The 4,529-nt window shown below is 34.4% G+C and overlaps 1 long non-coding RNA gene across 1 annotated transcript; it reads left to right on the top strand.

Moving 5' to 3' along the window:
• The first annotated feature begins 35 nt into the window (after nucleotides 1-35).
• On the top strand, nucleotides 36-3,382 carry LOC127942698 (uncharacterized). Its single transcript, XR_008149379.1, has 3 exons — nucleotides 36-411; nucleotides 2,208-2,656; nucleotides 2,881-3,382. It is a non-coding gene; the product is annotated as an uncharacterized LOC127942698 (long non-coding RNA).
• The last annotated feature ends 1,147 nt before the right edge of the window (nucleotides 3,383-4,529 follow it).

The following is a 4,529-nucleotide window of genomic DNA, read 5'->3' as shown; positions in this document are numbered from 1 at the left end:
CAAATGAAGTGAAATCTAGCCCAAAACTGCTCAAAAGCTTTTCTCTCTATTAGAGAAAGCTGTTTCATTCAATATTCAGTGCAAACCTTGCCAAACTGCATGATGCTTATGCCTTATGAAACACAATGTTTTTGCAATGCTGTAAGACTGTTTTTAATGTGTTAGAAGTTATATGCACAAAAACAGGTTTCTGAGAGCAGTAATGTTGAAATACTACTTCTGTTCAAATGAAGTGAAATCTAGCCCAAATCTGCTCAAAAGCTTTTCTCTCTATTAGAGAAAGCTGTTTCATTCAATATTCAATGCAAATCTTGCCAAACTGCAGGATGCTTATGCCTTATGAAACACAATGTTTTTGCAAATGCTGTAAGACTGTTTTTAATGTGTTAGAAGTTATATGCACAAAAACAGGTTTCTGAGAGCAGTAATGTTGAAATACTTGCTTCTGTTCAAATGAAGTGAAATCTAGCCCAAATCTGCTCAAAAGCTTTTCTCTCTATTAGAGAAAGCTGTTTCATTCAATATTCAGTGCAAACCTTGCCAAACTGAAGGATGCTTATGCCATATGAAATACAATGTTTTTGCAATGCTGTAAGACTGTTTTTAATGTGTTCGAAGTTATATGCACAAAAACAGGTTTCTGAGATCAGTAATGTTGAAATACTTGCTTCTGTTCAAATGAAGTGAAATCTAGCCCAAATCTGCTCAAAAGCTTTTCTCTCTATCAGAGAAAGCTGTTTCATTCAATATTCAGTGCAAACCTTGCCAAACTGAAGGATGCTTATGCCATATGAAATACAATGTTTTTGCAATGCTGTAAGACTGTTTTTAATGTGTTCGAAGTTATATGCACAAAAAAAGGTTTCTGAGAGCAGTAATGTTGAAATACTGCTTCTGTTCAAATGAAGTGAAATCTAGCCCAAATCTGCTCAAAACCTTTTCTCTCTATCAGAGAAAGCTGTTTCATTCAATATTCAGTGCAAATCTTGCCAAACTGAAGGATGCTTATGCCATATGAAATACAATGTTTTTGCAATGCTGTAAGACTGTTTTTAATGTGTTAGAAGTTATATGCACAAAAACAGGTTTCTGAGAGCAGTAATGTTGAAATACTGCATCTGTTCAAATGAAGTGAAATCTAGCCGAAATCTGCTCAAAAGCTTTTCTCTCTATTAGAAGAAAGCTGTTTGATTCAATATTCAGTGCAAACCTTGCCAAACTGCAGGATGCTTATGCCTTATGAAACACAATGTTTTTGCAATGCTGTAAGACTGTTTTTAATGTGTTAGAAGTTATATGCACAAAAACAGGTTTCTGAGAGCAGTAATGTTGAAATACTGCATCTGTTCAAATGATGTGAAATCTAGCCGAAATCTGCTCAAAAGCTTTTCTCTCTATTAGAGAAAGCTGTTTCATTCAATATTCAGTGCAAACCTTGCCAAACTACAGGATGCTTATGCCTTATGAAACACAATGTTTTTGGAATGCTGTAAGACTGTTTTTAATGTGTTAGAAGTTATATGCACAAAAACAGGTTTCTGAGAGCAGTAATGTTGAAATACTGCTTCTGTTCAAATGAAGTGAAATCTAGCCCAAATCTGCTCAAAAGCTTTTCTCTCTATTAGAGAAACCTGTTTCATTCAATATTCAGTGCAAATCTTGCCAAACTGCAGGATGCTTATGCCTTATGAAGCACAATATTTTTGCAATGCTGTAAGACTGTTTTTAATGTGTTAGAAGTTATATGCACAAAAACAGGTTTCTGAGAGCAGTAATGTTGAAATACTTGCTTCTGTTCAAATGAAGTCAAATCTAGCCCAAATCTGCTCAAAAGCCTTTCTCTCTATTAGAGAAAGCTGTTTCATTCAATATTCAGTGCAAATTTTGCCAAACTGCATGATGCTTATGCCTTATGAAACACAATGTTTTTGCAATGCTGTAAGACTGTTTTTAATGTGTTAGAAGTTATATGCACAAAAACAGGTTTCTGAGAGCAGTAAATGTTGAAATACTGCATCTGTTCAAATGAAGTGAAATCTAGCCGAAATCTGCTCAAAAGCTTTTCTCTCTATTAGAGAAAGCTGTTTGATTCAATATTCAGTGCAAATCTTGCCAAACTGAAGGATGCTTATGCCTTATGAAATACAATGTTTTTGCAATGCTGTAAGACTGTTTTTAATGTGTTAGAAGTTATATGCACAAAACAGGTTTCTGAGAGCAGTAATGTTGAAATACTGCATCTGTTCAAATGAAGTCAAATCTAGCCCAAATCTGCTCAAAAGCTTTTCTCTCTATTAGAGAAAGCTGTTTCATTCAATATTCAGTGCAAACCTTGCCAAACTGCATGATGCTTATGCCTTATGAAACACAATGTTTTTGCAATGCTGTAAGACTGTTTTTAATGTGTTAGAAGTTATATGCACAAAAACAGGTTTCTGAGAGCAGTAATGTTGAAATACTACTTCTGTTCAAATGAAGTGAAATCTAGCCCAAATCTGCTCAAAAGCTTTTCTCTCTATTAGAGAAAGCTGTTTCATTCAATATTCAATGCAAATCTTGCCAAACTGCAGGATGCTTATGCCTTATGAAACACAATGTTTTTGCAAATGCTGTAAGACTGTTTTTAATGTGTTAGAAGTTATATGCACAAAAACAGGTTTCTGAGAGCAGTAATGTTGAAATACTTGCTTCTGTTCAAATGAAGTGAAATCTAGCCCAAATCTGCTCAAAAGCTTTTCTCTCTATTAGAGAAAGCTGTTTCATTCAATATTCAGTGCAAACCTTGCCAAACTGAAGGATGCTTATGCCATATGAAATACAATGTTTTTGCAATGCTGTAAGACTGTTTTTAATGTGTTAGAAGTTATATGCACAAAACAGGTTTCTGAGAGCAGTAATGTTGAAATACTGCATCTGTTCAAATGAAGTCAAATCTAGCCCAAATCTGCTCAAAAGCTTTTCTCTCTATTAGAGAAAGCTGTTTCATTCAATATTCAGTGCAAACCTTGCCAAACTGCATGATGCTTATGCCTTATGAAACACAATGTTTTTGCAATGCTGTAAGACTGTTTTTAATGTGTTAGAAGTTATATGCACAAAAACAGGTTTCTGAGAGCAGTAATGTTGAAATACTACTTCTGTTCAAATGAAGTGAAATCTAGCCCAAATCTGCTCAAAAGCTTTTCTCTCTATTAGAGAAAGCTGTTTCATTCAATATTCAATGCAAATCTTGCCAAACTGCAGGATGCTTATGCCTTATGAAACACAATGTTTTTGCAAATGCTGTAAGACTGTTTTTAATGTGTTAGAAGTTATATGCACAAAAACAGGTTTCTGAGAGCAGTAATGTTGAAATACTTGCTTCTGTTCAAATGAAGTGAAATCTAGCCCAAATCTGTTCAAAAGCTTTTCTCTCTATTAGAGAAAGCTGTTTCATTCAATATTCAGTGCAAACCTTGCCAAACTGAAGGATGCTTATGCCATATGAAATACAATGTTTTTGCAATGCTGTAAGACTGTTTTTAATGTGTTCGAAGTTATATGCACAAAAAAAGGTTTCTGAGAGCAGTAATTTTGAAATACTGCTTCTGTTCAAATGAAGTGAAATCTAGCCCAAATCTGCTCAAAACCTTTTCTCTCTATCAGAGAAAGCTGTTTCATTCAATATTCAGTGCAAATCTTGCCAAACTGAAGGATGCTTATGCCTTATGAAATACAATGTTTTTGCAATGCTGTAAGACTGTTTTTAATGTGTTAGAAGTTATATGCACAAAAACAGGTTTCTGAGAGCAGTAATGTTGAAATACTGCATCTGTTCAAATGAAGTGAAATCTAGCCGAAATCTGCTCAAAAGCTTTTCTCTCTATTAGAGAAAGCTGTTTGATTCAATATTCAGTGCAAACCTTGCCAAACTGCAGGATGCTTATGCCTTATGAAACACAATGTTTTTGCAATGCTGTAAGACTGTTTTTAATGTGTTAGAAGTTATATGCACAAAAACAGGTTTCTGAGAGCAGTAATGTTGAAATACTGCTTCTGTTCAAATGAAGTGAAATCTAGCTGAAATCTGTTCAAAAGCTTTTCTCTCTATTAGAGAAAGCTGTTTCATTCAATATTCAGTGCAAACCTTGCCAAACTGCAGGATGCTTATGCCTTATGAAACACAATGTTTTTGCAATGCTGTAAGACTGTTTTTAATGTGTTAGAAGTTATATGCACAGAAACAGGTTTCTGAGAGCAGTAATGTTGAAATACTGCTTCTGTTCAAATGAAGTGAAATCTAGCCCAAATCTGCTCAAAAGCTTTTCTCTCTATTAGAGAAAGCTGTTTCAATCAATATTCAGTGCAAATCTTGACAAACTGAAGGATGCTTATGCCATATGAAATACAATGTTTTTGCAATGCTGTAAGACTGTTTTTAATGTGTTAGAAGTTATATGCACAAAAACAGGTTTCTGAGAGCAGTAATGTTGAAATACTGCATCTGTTCAAATGATGTGAAATCTAGCCGAAATCTGCTCAAAAGCTTT

Source organism: Carassius gibelio, chromosome A22 (assembly GCF_023724105.1).
Source record: "Carassius gibelio isolate Cgi1373 ecotype wild population from Czech Republic chromosome A22, carGib1.2-hapl.c, whole genome shotgun sequence".
Classification (NCBI taxonomy): domain Eukaryota; kingdom Metazoa; phylum Chordata; class Actinopteri; order Cypriniformes; family Cyprinidae; genus Carassius; species Carassius gibelio.
This window is presented reverse-complemented; position numbering and strand designations above follow the sequence as displayed.